Source organism: Podarcis raffonei, chromosome 6 (genome assembly GCF_027172205.1).
Source record: "Podarcis raffonei isolate rPodRaf1 chromosome 6, rPodRaf1.pri, whole genome shotgun sequence".
NCBI lineage: Eukaryota > Metazoa > Chordata > Lepidosauria > Squamata > Lacertidae > Podarcis > Podarcis raffonei.
The window spans coordinates 28,579,367-28,602,580 of record NC_070607.1 but is presented as its reverse complement, the minus strand read 5'-3'; the positions used below and the strand labels follow the sequence as shown (position 1 = coordinate 28,602,580).

General features: G+C 44.6%; 1 protein-coding gene across 2 annotated transcripts in view; it reads left to right on the top strand.

Moving 5' to 3' along the window:
• Positions 1 to 550: 550 nt before the first annotated feature.
• LRRC8C (leucine rich repeat containing 8 VRAC subunit C) overlaps positions 551 to 23,214 on the top strand; it is a 41,358-nt gene continuing 18,694 nt past the window's right edge. For both annotated transcript variants that reach the window (XM_053391823.1, XM_053391822.1), the window contains exon 1: positions 551 to 756. The gene's annotated coding sequence lies outside the window, so the exon portion shown is untranslated. The remainder of the gene's footprint in view (positions 757 to 23,214) is intronic.

Here is a 23,214-nt window from a genome sequence, read left to right as displayed (position 1 = left end):
CGGATGCCTGATTATCCTCTTCCAAAGCAAGTATTCTATTCCGAACTAAAAAATGGAGTGTAATGCTGGTGGTCAACAAAAGAGGTTTAAAGACTTTCTCAAGGTAAATGTTAAAAAAAAAAAAGTAGTATCAACAGGACAATTGGGAAACACTGGCCTGAGAGTGCTCCAGTTGGAGGACAGCCTTTACCAAAGGTGTCATGGACTTTGAAGAAGCACAAAGTCCTGAAAGGGAGAAACGTGCTAAGAGGCAAATCCACACTGTGATCAACTCCTGCCCAGAAACCGATGTCCCCACTGTGGAAGGACGTGCGGGTCCAGAATTGGCCTCCACAATCACTTAGGACTTACTGTTAAGACCGTGTCCATGGAAGACAATCTTACTAAGGTGATTGCCAAAGAAGAAGACATGGGCTAAGCCAGGGGGCGTCTCGGCGTACCCTCGCCGCCTACCCCTCTCCCTCCTTGCGCGCCAGCCTGCTGGCTGGGGGGAGCCACGTGCGCGCGCCGGCGTCGGAGCAGGGCGCGGCTCGAAGGTGGCGGCCCGCGGCAGCAGCAGTGGGCGGAGAGAGCGGCTGTTGGAGGAGGAGGAGACGGAGGAGGGACGCGCGGGGACAGCGGCCTCGGCACTCTCGGCGCGGATCCTGGTGGGGAGCATCGGCAGCGCCGCCGCCGCCGCGCTCGGCAATGGAGGAAGAGGACGCCACCGCCCTCCGCCCGTGATCCGTCCCCGCCACGATCTCTGTCCCCACCGAGGTGAGCGAGGATGGAGCCGCCACGGCGCGCCCCTTTCCCCTGGAGCGCCCTCTCTTTTTCCTTCAGCCTTTGGAAATGAAATTGGGAATTGGGGATGGAGGGTAGAGCCGCCTCCAGGCGGCGATGGGGAAATAGCGGGGAGACTCTCCAAGCAGTGAGGAGGGGTGTGTGGATCGGGGTCCGTCCAAGCGCGCGCTGGAATACCTCGGGGTGGATTTGAGGTTTTTCCTTCCCCAGAGTAGGATCCTGCGGAGGAAGCGTGGCTCCGGGGAGTTGCTGTGTGGCCATGCAGCGTGCATGAAATTTGTGGGTGCTCGGCGCCTTCATGGGGAATTTTGTGGGTGCTCGGGCACCCAGGGCCCCAGGGAGTTGGCACCTATGGGAGGGTGGTGGATAAGGGTTTCATACCTCGGGGTGGATTTGGGGCGCCGTCCAATACTCGCCTCCTGCTCACACCCTAGTCTTTCCGTCCCCAGAGTAGGATCCTGCCCCCTTTGGGGCCAGAACCGGACTAGGAAGGAAGACGGAAGGGAAAAACGTGGCTCCGGAGAGTTGCTATATGGCCCCAAGCGGGCTCGCCCTCCGCCCCGTCTGGCTGCTCCGGACGCGCCAAGCCAGGAGCCTGGTGCTTCTGCGCCTCTGCAGGAGACCAGGAGCGAGCCGTTAGTCGCCTTCCCCGCCGCGCTCTGTCCTCGCCGGCTTCCTGCGTGGAGCCACCGCCTGCATCTCTTTCTCTTTCTGGGGGAAGTTGTGGCTTCCTCCAAAACAAATCCCCGCCGCGTCTCAACTCGAGCTGGACTCCCTTTGTTTGTTCCCGCACGGCTTGAGGACGTGTGGAAAAGTTGACAACGGGAAGCGCCTCCCTCCCTTTCTCAGACGGGACCCTGCCGTCGTTTGGGGAGCCAGCTTCGCATTGCCTCTTCCTAGGCAGCCTCTTAGAGGGCGAAGGCGGAGCGCGCAAAGGAAACCAGCGGCAGTTTCAGGACTGGCTGGCTGAAGAATTTAGATCGGCAGTTTAGTGAAGGTGATGGGGACTCACCAAGGCTGTGATATGCAGTCAGTTTTGCGTTACTGCCAATCAGGGATGGAGAAGTTGTGGTCCTCCAGAGATTGATGGACTCCAACTTCCATCCAGCGTGCTTTGCGACAGGGAATTTTGTTAATGCGAGCAGTTTCTGAGCTATGAGCACAGTACCACGCCTAAGATTTCAGATTAAAACTGCAGAGTGGAAGGAAAGGAGGACCTTTTTCTGCCTCCCCACTTCTAGCTACTCTCTGAAGACTGGAGAAGAGACCCTCTTAAGAATATTAGGGGGGTGGCAAAGGGAAGGATTTGACCCCATGAAAAATGAACACAAGATTTTAGCTGCAGTTCATTCATTTTCAGCTTTGTATTCTTGCTATAAAAAAGCGCGCCCAGACATACCGTTGTTGCGCCCATAACCTCGGTTTAAGGTGCCATTTAGCTCCTAGCTAAATGAATGAGATATGAATCTCAGTTTCTAACACTGGTTCCATCAGCCCCAGCCAACATAAGCAGTGGTCATGGATGGTGGAAGTTGCAGTCTGAGAACGTATGGAGAACGTATGGAGATCTACTGCTCTAGAGGCAATTTCGTGGCTGAGAAACTCTTCCAGGTGACCAGAGCTTCTTTTCTTTTGCAAAAGTGGTGGTTCTTCTCTGTCTGGCTATTCATGTGCCATAGCCAGCTGTTAGAAGTTATATGTGGTGGGGGTTTCCCTCGTTTTGTAGGCCAGTAATTGTTCCAGACGTATTTGCAAGGGTCACAACCTGGCAGCTAAATTCTGCTTAAACACCCCACACTCTGTGGTTCTAAACTTGAATACTTGGGAGTAAGGCCTGTCAGACTTATTTGATCATACTTCTGAGTAGGCGTTTACAAGAGTGTACTGGCAGATTTCCTCTGCAGTCCTGAAACTCTTGATTTTAGCCATCTTGATTACATACTGCAATATCTGAAAGACGTGCTCATCTTTCAAGAGACTGCTTTGTTTATGTGGTTGCCCAATTAGTGAGAAGAGGCAACCATAATGAATAGTGGAACATGATTGAGTGGGTCAAAAGCCCTGATGCACATAGCTCTACTTTTTACTCACATTAAAAAATTGGTCTCTCTTAACAAAAAATAAAGTTTTACTGTGCTGCCTAATGGATGTTATTTTTCTTTCTTTCTGTTTTTGCATTCTTGGTAATATGAGAAACTTTGGCCTGCCAATTTTGCTGTATCACATCTCATTCCATTAAGAAGGAAATGGAGGATGCTTTAGAATATCCAAAATAAGTGCTAAAGGTTTGTCTTTGTCTGAAGCCAAGCTTCTTCCTTGTAATAAAAGGCATAAGATGGGGGTGTGGTAAGGATAGAACTGCCTTTGTCCATTCTTGAGATATTTACAGTGGTCCCCCGCAAGATGAACGCCTCGCAAGACGGAAAACCCGCTAGACGAAAGGGTTTTCCGTTTTGGAGGCGCTTCGCAAAATGAATTTCCCTATGGGCTTCCTTCCTTTCCCCCATAGGGAAATCTCCGGGACAGCGGGGAAGCGCAGCGCGTCTTCCCCACTGTCCTCGGACCTCCTCCGAAGGCTGGCGGTGGGGCGGAGAGACCTCCTCCCGCCGCCAGCCTTCAGAACTGTTCTTATCCTGAGGTACCACTTTAGCTAATGGGGCCTCCCGCCGCTGCGGGCGATTTCTGTTCTCATCCTGAAGCAAAGTTCTTAACCCGAGGTACTATTTCTGGGTTAGCAGAGTCTGTAACCTGAAGTGTCTGTAACCTGAGGTACGACTGTACAAAAGTAAAGTTGGCATAAATTGTTCTGTCCACTTTCCCCCCGGCTCCTGTCCACCACTGGAATGTAACCCTTGGGAGGTTGCGGATAATTGAATAAGGTACTCAGGCTGGAAAAAGTTCTCCATCCCTAACCTAGAAGATGTGACCTGCCCATAGTGGGCTTTAGTGGTTTCATGGCTCACTTCCTGAGAGTAATGCTGACTTGTAAGCAGGGTCTTGCAGTAGTTAGCTGTGTGCAGTTGACCCTGCCAGTGCAGAGCTGTGCTGCCTTTGCGTCATGCCATTTGAAAGGTGCTTCTTGTGAAAGAAGGGTACACTCTTGGTCGTTCCACTGAATTATGGAGAGGACATTCTCTGTGGCAGCTGTCCATGAAGGGAGGGAGCATTTGTCCCCTTCGCCTAACCCCCAGATCCTTTTGTTTTTTAAAGAGTAAGTTTCTAGCATGTGTGGAACCCAAGATACAAGCAAAATGCGCAGGCACAATTCTTGTCGTTTGTTTAGTGAGAAACTTGTCTGCTCCTACTTTTCAGTTCTGTATGTATGTTTTATTCATTTGACATATCTATCCATCCTCCCTTTCCCGGAAATTTCCTGCAGATGCCTATGGTGGCAGCCCCTGAATTGTGGAACTGCCTTCCCATAGTCTAGCATCTCTGTTGCACGGCTTCCATCATATGTGAAGATGCACCTTTGACAATTAAGGGGTTGGGTTTTTTTGCGGGGTTTGTGTGTAATGGAACCTCCCTTGTTTGGACTTTGCTTTAGAGCTGCCTCATTTGATTCTTGCACATTATATTGCTGTAACGTGCCCCGCGACCTCATGGGGAAATCCTTTAAATGATCAACAAAGGAATACAAGTGGTTGGAGCTCAGTGAAAGTGACGGCAGGCATTCAATTTCTCTAATCACTACAAAGCAGAAGGTGGACTGGGGTTATATACCGGCTGTCTCAAAACAATGTCCAAAATACCTAGTTCTGGAGGATGGTGCTGTATTTTGTCCAGGATCAGCCTGTTAGTTTACGTAGAACTGGGAAAAATGACTACAGTTTCCTATTGAAGTCAGACATAAAGACCCTTTTGCTTGGCACCTGTGGTTTATTTTTTATTTTATTTTTATTTTTTGAGTCATTTCCTTTTCCCTCTGTTTTTAAGCTGCTGATGCATGCTTCTAATTCTGCACAGTACTTCCTGCATGTCTGTCTATTTACTCCCCCCCCAAAAAAATTTTTATTGTTTTTTTCCACAAAAATTTAAACACACAGACAAATAGACAAACAAACATAAATCATAACCTTATTAAAACTAATCTAATTAACATTGTTAAGTGACTTCCTCGTACCCCTCTGGTTAGATTTCAGTGCATCTCATTATAACGGGTTTCCAAGTCAATATTCTTATAAAATTAACTTAATCACTTAACATCGTTCTTTCTTTCCAATTCCGCATTAAACATATTAATTTATCACATTACATATTTCAATCCTAAGCCTATCTGCTTTTTGCAAACTTTTTCTAATTAATTTAACTTAACATATTTAACTAAATAACCATTAAATTTCATCCATTCTTCCTGGTACTCCTTGCATGTCTGTCCATTTACAGCAGTCCCGTAGCTGTCTCTTGGGCAGTGCTAGATGCCAATGTGTTGTTTTCCCAATCCAAGTGGAACACAAAAAACTGCTTGCTGTGTAATTGAACCATTGGTCCATCAAATTCAGGATTACCTACACTGGGGGTGGGCTACTATATTTTGTCTGAGGGCCGCATTCTCACAGGGGTAAAAATAATGTGTTGGAGGCCACATGCAGGCAGTAGGCAGGCCCAGAGACACAAATGCGCTGGATTAACTAATCTGGAATAAAGACCAACATTAGTCTTTCACTCACATGCACGAATGTTGAAGTGATTGATACTGTGGGAGAGGCAACTTGGAGACACAAAAAAGATAAAGAATAAACAGAGGGGAAGAAGTCTGATGGGACAGAAGAAGGGGGCCGTTTCAGGGGCCACATAAAATGATTTTAGGGGCCATCCATATATGATCTCCCAGGTCAGGGTTATCTATGGCTGGTGATGACTTTTTGCATTTTCAGTCGGGGATCTTTTGCAGTCCCACGACTCCCACCAGGGATGTCAGGAACTGAACATGCATCCCTTTGCATCCCAAGCATGCATTTTACTGCAGAGCTACAGAACTTCCCTGAAGGTGCCTGTACTACACAATGTACAGATTTCATGTCTGTGCTGCCCTCAGTGTCCTCACGCCTGTCAAAAGAAAAGAAATACACCTTTTGCGTTCACCCACACAGGCACACAAAAATAATGACCAACCTGTCTCAGCAACATACTCCTTTTCATTCTTGAAACAGGCAGAAAACTGACATGTGGATCTCACTCTGGGGTAATATCTGCCTTTTGCAGGCTTTCTCTGACTGTGGAATGCCCTCACCCTGGGAGCATGCCAGACACGGATGCTTTTGGTAAAGATCTGTCTCCCTGGGCTCCATGGCTGTTATTTTATATTACATTATGTTTTTGTTTTTATCTGCTCTTACTGCTATGACTTGTTGTTTTTTTAATTCTTGTGGGATCAAATGTTGCAGGGCGGGTGGGCTAAAAATAATCAAACAAATACAGAAACAACCCTTTCGAGTCATCCCATGCATGCTGATTTGTGGGAAAGTTAGGCTGGATTTGGTTGGCTCTGACGAATGTCATATGAGTAGGATCGTGCATAGTATTACGTCCCGGAAGGAAAAGGGAGTGGCGAGGAAAACCTCTGTAAATTTTCTCAGTCTGTTCATTCACAGCATCGCAATTTTACAAAAGCACCGTTGTAGGAGTCTGTGGCATGTTGCTGTCCCTCAGACTGATTAGCAATTTTTTTTTGCAGACAGTGCAGGCTTACTTAAAGGATCTCTTTAAGTAATTTGTATAGTGTTCGCAAGTGTTCAAGTATTTGTCCTTCATGTAGATTATCTAAACTATAATCCTTACAGCAACCCTTTCCGATAAATCAGTACAGTCGTACCTTGGATCCCAAACACCAGTCGAATGTTTTGGCTCCTGAATGCTGCAAACCCAGAAGTGAGTGTTCTGGTTTGCGAACGTTCTTTGGAACCCGAACATCCGATGTGGCTTCAGGAGCTTCCTGCAACCAATCAGAAACTGCGCCTTGGTTTCTGAATGTTTGTTTTTTTTCCAAATTTTTTTATTAGTTTTCACAACATTATAAACAAACACATAAGACAAACAAACATAAATCATAGCCTTATTAAAAATTACACTTATTAACATTGTTAAGTGACTTCCTCGCTTCCCCTTGGTTGAATTTCATTGCATGTCCTTTTAATGGTTTTCCAAATCACAGCTCTTATAAAATTTAACTTAAACATTAACATCCTTAGGTCTTCACATTATGAAATTAGACATATAAATTCATCACTTAACTTAAATAAAATCCTAAGCCAATTTAACTTAACATATTTAACTAAGTAATCATTAAATTTAATCCAATCTTCCTGGTACTGCTCCTCCTTCTGGTCGCGGACTCTTCCGGTTAGGTCAGCTAGCTCCGAAAAATCCATCATCTTCTTGGTTTCTGAATGTTTTGGAAGTCGAACAGACTTCTGGAACGGATTCCGTTTGACTTCCGAGGTACCACTGTATTATCATACTGCAGGTGAGGGACTGAGACTGAGGCACTAAGGACACTTAGTGAGTTCATGGCAGACATAAGAGTCATAGAATCATAGAGGGGAAAGGGACCATGAGGATTATCTAGTCCAGCATTCCATTGTTTGTGGAATCATGAACATTACATCCAAACCAACCTCTTCCACCAGGCTGCAGAGACACATGCAACTGAAGCCAGGCCAGTTGGTCAGTCCACAAGGCATGGAAGTGCTTTGGACAACCTGAATCAGTCCCCAGCAGTTGTTTAGTACTTCAGAGTATTTATTCCACTTGAATGGCAAGCATGAGGTGTTTTGCTGAGCAGACAGGGAATCACATTGGCTTTCCGCAGATCAGTACAAGCTGTCTGCTTCCATGAAAAATGATATACCAAAATGCTTCTTTCCACAGCTTATCTTTAGCTTTTGTGTCACGGCTTCTCGTAATGCAATATTATGGAAGAGCATTATGTCGCTGCTTTCTGTGACTTCCAGGGAGCTGCTGCACATAGTTAGCTGGCTTAAAATCTCGCCGAAGTCACGTTTTAAGCTGCATGGCAGGATCACTGCCAGAATCCACACTGGGGGGGGGGGGACGGGACAGAAGGCGAGAGGATACTTTGTTGCTGACAGTAATTAGGTTCCGCCAAAAGGGCACATTCGTTCCAGGATGGGGAAACAGGGATTGATCCATTTGCTTTCTGGGAATAATCCTTAAATTATTCCACACTTACAGTGCTGATCCTAAAAAATAGTTACTTGGAAGTACAGTGGACGCTCAGGTTGCAAACATGATCCATGCAGGAAGCACATTCGCAACCCGAAGCAGCGCATCTGCGCATGCGCAGGTTGCGATTCAGTGCTTCTGCGTATGCGCAAAGTGTGATCTAGCACTTCTGCGCATGCGCAACCGCTGAAACCTGGAAGTAACCCATTCCGGTACTTCCGGGTTTCAGCGCGTCCGTAACCTGAAAAAACGCAACCTGAAGCATCTGTAACTCGAGGTATGACTGTAATACCCAGAGGATTGTAGCTGCAATCTTTACCTGGGAATAAGCCTTATTAACATGGTGGGACTGGCTTCTGAGTAAGCCATGCACAGGCTGAAGCTCGAGTAAGCCTTTTTGAGCATGACATGTATAGGATTGTGCTGCTACTAAGAATATTTAGCTGGAAGTAGCCCTAACTTGAAATCAGCTGTGTATGCTTCTCTGAAGAGCATGAGACTCTTAATTTCAGGTTTGTGGGTTTGAGCCCCACACTGGGCAGAAGATTCTTGCGTTGCAGAGGGTTGGAATACAGTCGTATCTTGGACCTCAAACACCTTGGCTCCTGAAGAAATCAGTTCCCAAATGATCAAAACCTGGAAGTGAGTGTTCCGGTTTTCGAACGATTTTCAGAAGCCAAACGTCCAGTGTGGCTTCTGATTGGCTGTAGGACGTTCCTGCAGCCAATCGGAAGCCACAACTTGGTTATTGAACAGTTTCAGGAGTCGAATGGACTCCCGGGATGCATTCTGTTTGAGAACCAAGGTAGATGACCTAAATCTTTCTTTTCAATGATAAAAAATTGCAATTTGATAGACATTTGGCGTCTTAGACACCCATTGGACAAACAATTCACTTATTATTCAGAACTGAATCAGTCAATGTCAAGAATTGATCAGATTTGGATCTCTAGCAAACTGACTCCAAGAACCCAACAAATAGAAATTCAACCGAAAGTGATTTCCGATCACAGCCCAATAAAATTTGAATTAAAAAGTTTTGAGGAAAGAACTTTCAGATGGAGAATGAAAGATTATCTCTTGGACGACCAGAAAATTGTGGAAAAAGCGGAAAAGAGGCTAACAGAATACTTTGTGGACAACTGCAACAAAGGTACAAAAATGAAAGTGGTTTGGGATGCAAGCAAGGCAGTGATGAGAGGATTCTTCATCCAGCAGAATACAATTAAGAATAAAAACAGAGAAAAAGGTAAAGAAGAAATTCTAAAGCAGATAATGGACAATGAACAAAAACTAATTAAGAAACCAAACAGTTCGAAAATAAAGGAAAATATCAAAGTTTTACAAACTCAGTTTGCAATTATAATAAATAGAGAAGTGGAATGGAATATTAAGAAACTGAGACAAAGAAATTTTGAATTTGCGAATAAATCAGGAAAATGGCTTGCATGGCAAATCAAAAAAAGAAAGGAACAGAACACAATAAATAAAATTACAGTGGAATTTTAACCAATCCGAAGGAAATCAGAAAGGGATTCTTGGACTATCACAGAAGACTATACAAAAATAGAGAAAGAAACAATTTGAGGAAAATAGAGAGATTTTTAAAGGAGAAAAGGGTGCAGAAGATCCCGACAGATAAAAAAGAACAATTGAATACCCCGACTGAAATAGAAGAGATAAAGGAAGTAATAAAAGATTTAAAAAGGGGAAAGGCTCCAGGGCCAGATGGATTCACCGCGAGCTATTATAAAGAAATGAAATCTATTTTGATGACACCATTGAAGGAAGTGATGAACAACATCTTAAGAGAAAGAGAAATTCCGGAAACATGGAAAGAGGCATATATTACATTTATTCCAAAACAGGACTCAGATTTAACCCAAGTGAAAAATTATAGGCCGATCTCATTGCTAAACACGGACTATAAAATTTTTGCAGGAATCCTTGCGAAAGGGTTGAAAAATATATTAAGGGAAATCATTCATAAGGATCAGGCGGGTTTTCTTCCAGGCAGGCAGGCAGATGAAAGATAATATAAGAAATATAATCAATATGGTGGAATATCTGTCTGCCAGGAATGATAAACAAGCCATAATGATGTTTGTGAATGCGGAGAAGGCTTTTGACAATATAGCATGGGATTTTATGTTGAGAAATTTGGAATATATGGAGGTTGGTAAAGAGTTCTTCAATGGAATAAGGGCAATTTATACAGAACAAGAAGCCAAACTGATTATAAACAATGTAGTTACAGAAGAAATAAAGATACTAAAGGGAACAAGACAAGGATGCCCACTTTCGCCCTTATTATTTATAATAGTGTTAGAAGTCCTTCTGAATTCGATTAGACAAAACAAGAAAATAAAAGGAGTGACAATTGGCCAAAATGAGTATAAGATTAAAGCGTTCGCAGACGATTTAGTAATAACGATGGAAGAACCAACAAGTACAGTAAAAGAAGTATTGGACAAAATTGAACAGTTTGGAGAAGTGGCAGGTTTTAGATTAAATAAGAAGAAAACGAAAATGATTGCGAAGAATGTGGATCAAAGTGTAATTGAAATAATGCAACAGCAAATGCAGATAGAGGTGGTTAGAAAGGTGAAATATCTAGGAATATGGGTAACTCCCAAAAATATAGATTTGTACAAGAACAATTATGAGCCAGTGTGGAATGGAATAAGAAAGGACCTGGAAGCGTGGGGAAGAATGAAACTGTCATTTTGGGGAAGGATTTCAACTATTAAGATGAACGTGCTACCAAAAATATTATTTTTATTTCAGACTATCCCCATAATTAAGGGGAATAGGATTTTTAAAGAATGGCAAAGAGCGATTTCAAGATATATTTGGCAGGGCAAAAAGCCAAGAATTCAATTTAAGTTGTTAACAGATATAAGAGAAAGAGGAGGCTTTGCCCTGCCTGATTTGAAATTGTATTATGAGGCATCATGCCTTTGCTGGTTGAAAGACTGGGTTAAATTAGAAAACAAGGAACTGCTTGACTTAGAGGGGTTCGACAACAGGTTTGGATGGCATGCGTATTTATGGCATGAGAAAAAGAAAGTCCATAAAGGTTTTGAGAACCACATCTTCCAAGGTCCTTTAATTGAAGTATGGGATAGGTATAAAAACCTATTAGAACCTAGAGTACCACACTGGCTATCTCCTCTAGAAGCTATGAGTGTAAAGAAAATTAATATGAGAGGTAACTGGATCACATATGGTCAATTGTTATTTAAAGAAGGAGGAAAATGGAAAATGAAACCATATGAACAGGTTAAAGAACATGTGTATGACTGGTTGCATTACTTTCAAATAAATGAAATGTTTAGGAAAGATAGTAAAGAATGTGGTTATGCTGACAAGGATTCTAAATTTCAGACTGAAATAATAGATAATGATGTTAAAATTTTATCCAAAATGCATAAGCTGCTGCTAGAGTGGAATTTAAAGGATGAAGAAGTCAAGTCGGTAATGATTCATTGGGCCAGAGACTTTGGCTATAATATACAATTTGAGGATTGGGTAAGACTTTGGAAAGAGAACTTAAAATTTACAGCATGTATGACGTTAAAAGAAAATGTTATGAAAATGTTTTACAGATGGTATATAACACCGGTAAAACTAGCGAAAATGTATAAGACATGCAATAAGTGTTGGAAATGTAAAGATAAAGAAGGTTCTTTTTACCATATGTGGTGGGAATGTAAGAAAGTGAAAGACTTCTGGGAAAAGATATATAATGAATTGAAGAAGATTTTAAAATATACATTCATAAAGAAACCAGAGATCTTTCTGTTAGGAATACTAGGAAATGAGATAAAAAGAAAGGACTGTAAATTTTTTCAATATGCAGTGACAGCTGCAAAAGTGTTACTGGCCCAAAAATGGAAACAACAGGAAATACCGACAGTGGAAGACTGGAGAATGAAGCTGTTAGACTATGCGGAGTTGGATAAATTGACAGGGAAGATTAGATATTTAAGAGACCAAAAGTTCATCAAGGACTGGGGGAAATTTGTGGAATATCTGGAAAATATAAGTGAGGGACAGATAACGCTAGAGGGATTTAAAGAAGCACTGTGAAAAATTAAGAAGTATTGTCTAAAAGGAATAAGAAAGAAAGATATAAATAATGTCAATATAAATTTAAGGAATGCGTAATTTAAATAATGACTATGGATGATTTACGGGAAAGCTGAAGGAAGTCCAGAAAAAGAAGAATTTGTGAAAAATTCGATGTGAAATTAATATGTGTTTTTGTTTTTGTTGTAAACTAATAAAAATTATTATATAAAAAAAGAGAGAACCAAGGTAGATGACTCTTCCAGCTCTATGATTCTATGATAAATTGTGCGTGGCAGAGCTACTGTGTTGTGTTAATTTCTCAACTGCTATTTCCAGTACTTGTTGCTCAGTCAAGGCATTTTAAGGAGCATAAAGAATAAATCTTAAGACTGTCTTCCTGGAGAAACAGATCTGTTTAATTAAATTGTTTTTCCGGTAGTGTTTTCATCCTCCTCCTTGCAGGAACAAGCTTGATTGCGGGGTTTTTTATATTAGTTTGAATGAAATCCAAAGAGATGCCTGGAATGAACACATGCTTGAGTTGACCAGAGGTCACAAAAGGCATTTAAACTCACCCAAGGCACTCTGCTCATACAGGGTGAGGAGGATGAAAACTTCAGTTGCCTAAGTGACGTTTTGAGGAAGTTCAGCAGGGCCTGAGGATTTAACTAAATCAGATACGTCACATACCCAAGTAGGAGTCCTTATCTTCAAGGGACGTGGGCAGGAGAGGCAGGGCATCCAGGGCCAGCCACAGAAGCGTTCACAGAGGAAGCACTGAGAATATGGCACTGTTGTCCTCAGACTTGGAGGACTCTACTGCAGAAGACCCTCTGCAAAAGCAGAGACATCACCTTACCAACAAAGGTCCGTATAGTTAAAGCCATGGTTTTCCCAGTAGTGATGTATGGAAGTGAGAGCTGGACCATAAAGAAGGCTGATCGCCGAAGAATTGATGCTTTTGAATTATGGTGCTGGAGGAGATTCTTGAGAGTCCCATGGACTGCAAGAAGATCAAACCTATCCATTCTTAAGGTAATCAGCCCTGAGTGCTCACTGGAAGGACAGATGAAGCTGAGGCTCCAATACTTTGGCCACCTCATGAGAAGAGAAGACTCCCTGGAAAAGACCCGGATGTTGGGAAAGATGGAGGGCACAAGAAGAAGGGGATGACAGAGGACGAGATGGTTGGACAGCGTTCTCGAAGCTACAAACATGAGTCTGACCAAACTGCGGGAGGCAGTGGAAGACAGGAGTGCCTGGCGTGCTCTGGTCCATGGGGTCACGAAGAGTCGGTCACGACTAAACGACTAAACAACAACAACAACTGCAGAAGACCCAGGAAGGGCTGAGGTTCCCTTGCTCTGTCACAGTAGGAGATTATTCAAGAAGGTCGGGCCCTTTAAGAAGCACAGCATCTTGAAGCACAGCTGGTGCTAACATTTAGGCTGCACCTGCTGATGCTGTCACGACTACTATATAAAGCAGTGTTTCCCAAACTTGGGACTACAGCTCCCATCATCTCTAGCTAGAAGGGATGATGGGAATTGTAGTCTGGAAACAGCTGGAGACCCAAGATTGGGAAACACCGATATAAAGGCTCAGTCCTAGCTTGTTCCTTAGCTAGAGCAGCTTCAGAACTTTATGTTGCCCTTGGAAAACCCTGAACCCTACTGTGCCTCACCCCACCCAAATCCATCTATCCTACACATTGACCCACCTGAACCTTATCACACTTTGCCTTGCTGTACCACAAAGCGACACAAGATATTTCCTGCTGCTTTACATAGTACAGGGGTCAGCAAACTTTTTCAGCAGGGGGCTGGTCCACTGTCCCTCCGACCTTGTGGTGGGCCCGACTATATTTGGGGGGGAGAATTATGCAATGGCACCACAAGCCCCGGTGGCTGCTTACCACGAGTAGCAGGGGCTGGCGGTGGTGGTGGGATGATGAGTGGCGCGCAAAAGGGCCCTGGAGAGGGGCTGCTTTAAATGGTGGCCGCTTGAGTGCTGCTGCTGCTGGCACCAACAAAGCCCAGCCCCCTTCCTCCTCTAGGCTGGGCGGGGGAAAGCCAGGAGGAGGGAGGGAGGAGGCGCTGCTGCTGCCGCCGCCATGTGAGGGGGAGGGAAAGAGTGCGCGCGCTGGCGATCCATGCGGCGATTCCTGGACTGTCCATGAACCGGATCCAGAAGGCAGTTGGGCCTGATCCAGCCCCCAGGCCTTAGTTTGCCGACCCATGACATAGTATGTTAAACATCAGTCTTTTTCCATTTACAATCGTACCTTGGATCTCAAACGCCTTGGCTCCCAAACAAATCGGCTCCTGAACGATCAAAACCTGGAAGTGAGTGTTCTGGTTTTCAAATGATTTTTGGAAGCCAAACATCCGTTGCGGCTTCCACAGCTTCTGATTGCCTATAGGACATTCCTGCAGCCATTTTCAAACCTTTATTGCATTAGCATACAGCCATAGCAAGATAAGACATAAAGCAAGAGAGAAATAACCTGATAAAACAGAATTCAGACGATATTACGGGCATTGTAACATTAAAATTACCCTAAAACAATAATATAAAAATTTAGTTGCCAGCACCGGGAATCTAAAATGCAGATGTATATAAAACATATAATGGCCCCAAAATAGGCTTGGCACATTTGGTTAAAAAAGGTAATACAAAGAATTAAAACAGGTCCAGGTCTGGGACCCACTACCCAGTCAGTGTAGCCCTAAGTTTCAAAGCCTGCACTATAAAGATTGCCACCCCACGTGAAATTTGGGGATTTGCGTCCACAAGAAGGAATTTCAAACAGTCTTCCTTAGATGTGATGGTGGGCGGGATCAAGAGGAGGAGCTTAGTTCTTATTAGCTCATAAATAGGGCAGTAGAAAAAGAAGTGTATGAAGTCCTCTACTTCATTTATTGTGCATGGACATAGACGCTGAGTAATGGGGGTCTTAAAGTAAATCCCCTGCAAGAAGGCCGTGGGTATAGAATGGAAACGGGCCATGGTAAACGCTCTTCTCAAATTGGGCTCCGTCAGGTCTGTCAAGTAGTTGGGAAGTGATCTTACCACTTTCACTTTAGGGAGCCACTTGGAGAGGCGAGATGTGGCGGACTGTGCCCGGTCCATGGCCTCGTCTCTTGTAAGAATCCAGGCCCGGATATTGTGATGGTCCCAAGATGACAGCGTGTCAAGATCTGGGAGGGAGTAGCATGCCGTGATAATCTCCATGGCCTTGGACCATTTGTTGTTAAAAGCACAAGTTAAAAAGGCTTGCCTGGCTAGTAGGGAGCCTGGGGCTTTGATTAATTTACAATAAAAACTAATTATTCTAATGTGGGCTCTCGCAACAATAGAAGGGAGGCCCAGTTCTGTTCTTAACTGTGCAGCAACCGAGCCCTTGGGGAGGCCCAGTACCTTTCGTGCAAAAGAGTTTTGTAGAATCTTGAGCCGTTGTAGTGTTTTTAAATTCCACCCCCAGATTTCAACCCCATACAGTAACATCGGGAGGACTTTGCTGATAAATGCTTTTCTGATTGGAGGAACCAACTGGCCGCCTTTTGCATAGAAGAATTTCTCCAAGGCTTTGATGGTTCTACGGGCAGCCAGGATGGTCATATTTAGGTGAGCTGACCAACTAAGCCCATGCTGAAAAGTGATGCCCAAATACTTGAATGCTGAACAATATTCAATAGAGTGGCCCTCAAAATTCCAGAATGGCTTCCGAGTTTTCGTGCCAAAAGTAAGAATTTTGGTTTTGGCGAAATTGATTTTGAGGGAGTTGGTATCACAATATGTCATGAGTCCTCTGAGCATGTCGTTTAAGCCCTGCTTGGTTAAAGACAGTATCACCATGTCGTCCGCATAGAGTAGTATGGGGATCTTGCGCTGTTGTAAACAGGGGGCAGATTGGTTTAGGGCCTTCATGGTTGTAACGATGTCATTAATGTAGAAATTAAATAGAAAAGGGGCCAAGAGGCAGCCCTGTTTGACCCCTTTATTCAGAGGGAAAGAATCAGAAAGAGCTCCCAGAGGGCCAAATTTTACTCTGGCCGATATGTCATTATGAATTTCCATAAGAAGGTGGAGGAGTCTCTTATCTATGTTGGTGTAACTAAGCTTCTGCCATAGCCTATCTCTAGGGATGGAGTCAAAAGCGGAGGTCAGGTCCACAAAAGCCGCGTGTAGTTTGCAGTTGAACCTGTTTAGGTATTTATCAATCAATGTAAATAGAACAAGACATTGGCCAGATGTACTATGACCTTTACGGAAGCCAGCCTGTTCCGGATGGAATAGCTTTGTTTCTTCTGCCCACTCGATTAATTTCTCTAACAAGAATCTAGAGTATACCTTGTATGATATGTCCAGCAGGCTAATAGGTCGATAGTTACGCGGATCTTGTGGGTCCCCCTTTTTATGTATTGGGATGACTATGCTCTGCTTCCAGTTAGGTGGAATCTTAAGAGTAGCATTAATAGTGGTAAAGAGAGATGCTAAAATAGGGGCCCACCACGTCTGGTTCGATAAAAATACCTCAGGTGGGATCATATCCTCCCCCGGGGATTTATCCCCTGATAGCATGCTAATTAGTTGTAGACATCTCTCTGGGGAAACTGGTTCCCAGGTGGGCAAGGCAGATGCTGGAAGAGAAGAGACTACGTTTACTTCAGGATCTGGGGCGGAATACAGCTGAGCAAAGTGAGAGTGCCAACTGGCTGCTGTGATATTATTAACGATGAACGAGTGGGGTCTTAAACCTGCATTAATTAAATTCCAGAATATCTTGTCGTCACGGGTTTTAATGGCCACTGACAGGGCCATCCAGCGTTCTTTCGCAAAGAGCAATTTCTTATGTTGAAGCAACTTCTTGTAGAATGAACGGAATTGGGCTAACTCCCTGATTTTGCTCTGGGAGCTGTCTGATTTCATATCAGACTGAAGAAATCTAAGCCAACTTCTGCACTGTTTGCATTCTTGGTCGAACCAAGTTTGATTCTTCCAGGTTAGAGTCGCACGGGGAGGTTTCGTGAGTGAGGGAAGCAAGTAGGCTAGAATTTGCTGGAAAGTTGAGAAATGATTCACATTCGTTGTTAACATTCCTGCAGCCAATCGGAAGCCACACCTTGATTTTCGAATAGTTTCAGGAGTTGAACGGACTCCCGAAACACATTCTGTTCAAGAACCAAGGTACGACTGTATTTCTTCTCAAACAAAACATCTCTTTCCATTTCCCTTCTCATTCTATTCCCTCTTCTTCATTTCTCCTTTTTTTAAATGTCTAAAACGAAAGAAAGGGGCAGCCTCTAACTCCATTGTAAGGTAAAGGTAAAGGTACCCCTGCCCGTACAGGCCAGTCGTGTCCGACTCTAGGGTTGTGCGCCCATCTCACTTAAGAGGCCGGGGGCCAGCGCTGTCCGCAGACACTTCCGGGTCACGTGGCCAGCGTGACAAGCTGCATCTGGCGAGCCAGCGCAGCACACGGAAACGCCGTTTACCTTCCCGCTAGTAAGCGGTCCCTATTTATCTACTTGCACCCGGGGGTGCTTTCGAACTGCTAGGTTGGCAGGTGCTGCGAACGACGGGAGCGCACCCCGCCGTGGGGATTCGAACCGCCGACCTGACGATCGGCAAGTCCTAGGCGCTGAGGTTTTACCCAAAGCGCCACCCACGTCCCTAACTCCATTGTAAACAACACATAAATACAAGTGCAAAACAAACAATGGTGGTTATTTAAGTCATCTTTCTGAGATAGCATGCACCGAGTTCTATTAAAATACAGTGGTACCTCGGGTTAAGAACTTAATTCATTCCGGAGGTCCGTTCTCAACCTGAAACTGTTCTTAACCAGAAGCACCACTTTAGCTAATGGGGCCTCCCGCTGCCGCCGCGCCGCTGCTGCGCAATTTCTGTTCTCATCTTGAAGCAAAGTTCTTAACCTGAGGTACTATTTCTGGGTTAGCGGAGTCTGTAACCTGAAGCGTAGGTAACCTGAAGCGTAGGTAACCTGAAGCGTAGGTAACCCGAGGTACCACTGTAGTAAGATTAAAGCATTCCAAGCGGGAACAGATGTGAGGGTTTTCTAGTGCCACATTTTAAACACTAATGTCAGTGCATTTGCTTGCTGTGAGATTTTGTTATATCTGAGGCTGCAATTCAGAGAATTGTACGACCAGCTCAGTGCATCCAGTGGGATTTTCACTCGTTGGGTCTTTGGTTCTCAAACAACAACCTGCTGCAGAAGGGTACTCTGCACAGAAACATAAGGTGTCATTATAGCTGAGGTAGGCTGGACAGACCAGTGTTGGAAGCTAAAATATTGTGTTCGTTTTCCACCTGGTCTCTTCTCCAGTCTTCAGAGAGTAGCTGGAAGTAGGGAGGCAGAAAAAGATCCTCCTTTCCTTCTACTCTGCAGTTTTAATTGAAAATCATAAGTGCAGTACTGCACCCAGAGCTCAGAAACTGCTCGCCCTAATGAAATTCCTTGCTGCAAAATGCGCCTAGAACAATGGGAGTTTTGAACACTGAGACAGACCCAATGCATGATCCAACCATGCAGTGGACAGGAGGAAAAGCCAGGAAGAGGAAGGATATAAGACTCCTGGGGAACTTGTGGATCCTGTGGAGGCTGTGTTGAACTCCCAGCTCCGGCCAGCATCACCAGAGGACAGAGATCGTGGGAGCTGAGGTCCAAGCACATCTGGAGGGTCTACAGGAAGCGGAGGAGCACTACAGAGTAACTGAGCATGGGATCTGGGGAACCTTGTACGATTAGCAGTAGTGAATTTCCTGATAAAGTGAAACTGAAAACTTAGCAGAACCAAATGATAGAGGTCATGATAAGTGATACTCTCCTATACCCTATAAATTTATTTTGCCATCTGTCTTAACTCTGTCTGGAAAGCAGTGCCTGAGACGCATTTGGGGGCCAGAAGTATCGCTCTGCTTATCCAGATGTGCTGAGGCTGCTTTTGCTCGGAAACGCTGCAAGTTGTTAAAAGCCTCCTTGTTTGACATTCAAAAGTAAGGTAGAATAAATCCTTTATATAAAGAAGCCACAAATCATGAGGAAACAGCCACTCCTCTGACTTTCTTTGGCTCCGCCATGGTGTGATCTTCAACGGACGTTTCTGACGAGGCTCAGAAGGAACCCTTTTATAGGTATGCTACTTTCTGTTTGCTCAAAATGTGGAACTGCACCAGCCCTTGGTAAAGTCTGTATGAAGCAAGACACATGAGCAGCTCGCTTGATTTCCTGTTTAGAGAAAGTCAGCAATTACAGTACACTCAGCTGTCAGTTAATGCAAACTTGCAAGCTGTGATGGGTAGCCTGGTGGATGTAAACTGGGGAAATCTGGGTGTATTGCACGACCTTGAACCATTCCTTGGCTAACCTACTTTGCAGGATTGCTGTCAGGGTAAAAGGGTGGGGGAAAGCTGTACCCTGATCTCCTTGGAGGAAGTTTGGGGTAGAAAGTAGATTAGTTTTGCAAAAGCTTTGAAATAGGTTGCCACTTGTTTGTTGCAAAGATCAACCTTCCAAAAATTATGGTATTTCCCCAGTGCCTCCAACTTGTGAAAGGGAACTCTGGCTGATGGCATGGATAGGAGGGGAAATGGTTGGCATCTGTCTGTCTCAGGAGACAATGGCAGAATGCACCTTTGTGGGTGAAATCAAACCGTTGGAAGGTTACAGCTCCTGTAACCATCTCCGATACAGGAGAGACATGTTTTGTTGCAGCTGGGGCAGATGAAGGCATTCGGTTATGCAGCTGCAGGTGCACCATGGTGTTTCTTCTCTCTGCACTTCTCCCAGCAGTCGTTCCTCCTCTCGTCGCTGCTGTGGATACATGACTTGACTGTCTTCAGGTACCGTGGAGGGACTCCCGCATTGTGAGGTTGATGTTGCCTATTTAATGATTATTCATTCAGATTTGTGATTGGGAAGCTTAGGTGACAGTCACATCCATGCCATACAATTAAAGCACCAAAGAATCCTGGCAGCTGCAGTTTTACCCTTTGCAGAGCTACAATTCCCAGCACCCTTAATGAGCTACAGTTCCCAGGATTCTTTTGGGGGCAATCCACTTGCTTTAAACATATGGTGTCTATGGGGCTTACATTGCATGGAGGCAAGAGTAATCCCGCACTTTTCAGTGTGTCCCCCCCCCCATCATTCTATTTACTGCAAAGTCAGATCTTTGGGGGAAGCACATTTGTTGCACAACACCTCCCAATAACCTATAGCTCAGCAGCTCTAATTTTCCAGTATGTGATTGAATCTCATCCAGAAGTAGTGACAGTTTGGAAATTCCCATACGCTCCCTCTGGCTCCTCCTCCATCCTGTCTCTCCTTCTCCGGTAAAAGTTTCCTGACCCGTCATAGCATCACAATTTCTGCAGTAATCCTTTTTGTCAAGTGCCATTTCCTTCTTCCTAGCCTTTCTCCTGGCCATTTAACTTATGCTAGAAAGAAATCATAATTTGTTCTTCAAAGAGCTGAAAGTGCTTTGAAAGAGATTGTGACTTATGGTGGGAGTACACCTCCCCCTTTTGCTTTTAGTGAACAGGATTTGTAGGTTTTTCGGTTGTTTCGAGGTGACAGTCAGACAAAAGAAATAATGTGTGCGCCCTTTGTAAATCCTCTTTCAAGTAGTGACATTGCTGAAGTTTGAAATTACCTGCTTTGGACTATGATATACCTGCATGCGTTATGCAACCAGACATCATTCCCATGATAGGTTTTTCTGCAGCTTGAAATACAAAAATTGGATACTGCCCATGCACAAAATGTGTATTCAGTCTGAAAATGATACAGCAATATGATCCGGTGCAGCCAGTGTCACGAGGAAATTTAGAACTGTCCTCTCTTTCTAAAAATAATAATAAATCGTTGCAATAATGCTTGTAATTGCTGACTCAGTTTTGAACGGAACTACTCCCAAGTCTCTGGCTTTAGAAGTTTAGTTCCATTGGCTGATAATATGTTGACCTGGTTTGCACATGCAAATCCTGGCTTAATAAACTGGGATATGCACAAGCTTCATGGAGTGGTGCAACTAGATCAGAGGTGTTCAACCTTTCTGAGTCCACAGCTTCCTTGACCATTCTTTTTGCGGCACCTCTGTGGGGCTCAGGAGCCCAGATGTGTCGCCCCTTGCCTGCAGAGCCGGCAGCCTCTCAGTCTTTTTCAAACACCCTCCCTTGTGGAGTGTTCCCTCAGCCTCCTCTCCTCTCCCCTCTCCTTGGGAGTCCTCCATGCAGCCACTGCTGCTGCCCCTGGTCTCCGAGCTGCCCTCCTTCCCCAAAGAGAGGTGGCTCCTCACACTGCCCTACAGGGGCCTGGGAAACAACCCCAGGCCAGTCCCAGGCCAGTTCACCTGGGGAGCTTGTAGCCAGGGCTGCTGCAACAAACTCCTGTGCAAGCCTTTGAGTGGCAGAGATGCGAGAGGGCATCAGAAGAGGGAGGGAGGGAAGGAAAGAGGGACAGAGGCCCATGTTGGCCGTGGCACCCCTGACCGTCATTCAAGGCACCCCAGGGTGCCATGGCACACTGGTTGAAAACCACTGAACTAGACGATTTTGTAGCCTATTCAGACTGCTTTTGGGGGGTGTGGCAGGTATATTCTACAGCATGTCATTAACACAGGAGTAGTGAAGTTATCGGTTATGTATTCAGTGGTCTGTGTTTGTCTGAGCTTGAGTCTGGACTAGGGGTTCTGAGCCTTTATCCATACGCTATTCTGCTTTATTAGTTGTTCCATGATGTTTCCACAGTATTAATGCATTATTGCTGTCTGGTGGGGCAGTCTTGCACTATAGCATAATAAAAGCAGGACATCTCCTCCACCCCAGAAATGTTTGCGGTATAAAAAGCAGGAAGTTTTTGCACTGATTGGAAACAAAACGGAAACTTTTGCAGGCACAAATAATACTGAAAGTGGGATTGAGTATAAACACCTTGATGCCATCATGAGCACAAATCATCAGGAATGCACAAGAAAAAAAGGATGTCTGGAAGCGGCCATTGGACCCTGGATTTAAATGGTTTTATAGGGGCCCCCTTTAGATGTCTAAATGCATGACTTTGGCTGTGAAGCACACAATTCCTAATTCTATTCCTTCCGCCGTCATTCCATGCTTTTCAACTGTTTCTACATGCCTCTTGTGTTAGAGCACCCAATAGACAAACAAATCAGTTTGCCGTCTCAGATTTTCTTTCTTTTTTATATAAAAACCCAACAACTCTTGAGCACGTATCATTTCACATTTTAAACTCACTTAAATCATAGTGCCGTCATAAACAGGGGTCAAATGGGGGGGGGGTTGCTTCTGCTGCCTGATGCAAAACACATGTATTTGGGAACTGGGACCATTTTCTTGTAGAAGAGGATAGTAGATGTTTAAAGTCAAAATAATAAAATGAGCACCTGTAATCAGTGTTTGAAATTTGCCAGGCGCATTTTGCCCCTTGCTATCAGCCACTTGCAACTGAGTGAAGATGCCTGGGCACCAGGATGGTGCTTGACATGAAAACTTGTTCTGTCACTGAGCCCCAACCATTCCCCATTACAGTGGACCCTCAAGTTACATTACCTTTGGGTAACGTAACTTTCGGGTTGCGAACATGGCAAACCCGGAAGTGTATACTTCCAGATTTCACCACGCGTGTGCGCAGAAGTGCTCTATCATACTGCGTGCGTGCGCAGAAGCGGCGCCTCATGTTGCGGACTTTTCAGGATACGTACGGACCCCTGGAATGAAGAAAGTTCGTATCTGGAGGGTCCACTATACTCTGCAATGTCATAAGACTCCACCCAGAACACTCTGTGATGTCAGAGAAGTTCAGCCAATACCTGTGAGGGATCCTGACTTTTGTTTTGTAAGCATTGTACTCTCTCCTGTTCTTCCCTTGGTTTGGTTGTGCGCTCTCTCTTTTTCTTTCTTTCTCTCTCTCTCATTTTACCTATACAAAGGCAACAAGGTACCACCTGTTTCCTCCCCCACCATTTTATCTGCACAACAACCCTTCGAACCAGGTGAACAATACCATTGTGTTACAGGACAGCAACAATGGTATTGCTTAAACGTGGCTTGAATATGCTTGTAGACCTTGAGAAAGATGGCGTGGTCCCTGCTCCCCAGCTGAACCAGTATTTGAAAACAGGCCTT